The following is a 288-nucleotide window of genomic DNA, read 5'->3' on the forward strand; positions in this document are numbered from 1 at the left end:
TTTTGCTTTCATTTCATCTCCTGTGCTCAAAAGGCAAGTCTGTTCTAAAAGGATTTGCGTGTTCAGAAACAGAAAAGGTATCTCTAGAATGTGGGTTAAATGTCATAAAGACCGTGAAAATAAATTAAAGAAGAAATAGAAATGTTATCCCCAACAGGAAAATAATATCAGCTACTGTAGGATAGAGATGCGGGGTTATATAGGTAGTTCTTCACTTACAACAGTTCAATTGGAGCTAATTCTCTCTCTTCCAGCCAATATCCAAAGTTACCAATTGCTATGTATCAA

Source organism: Pantherophis guttatus, chromosome 6, assembly GCF_059756535.1.
Source record: "Pantherophis guttatus breed Tessera chromosome 6, ASM5975653v1, whole genome shotgun sequence".
Classification (NCBI taxonomy): Eukaryota; Metazoa; Chordata; class Lepidosauria; order Squamata; family Colubridae; genus Pantherophis; species Pantherophis guttatus.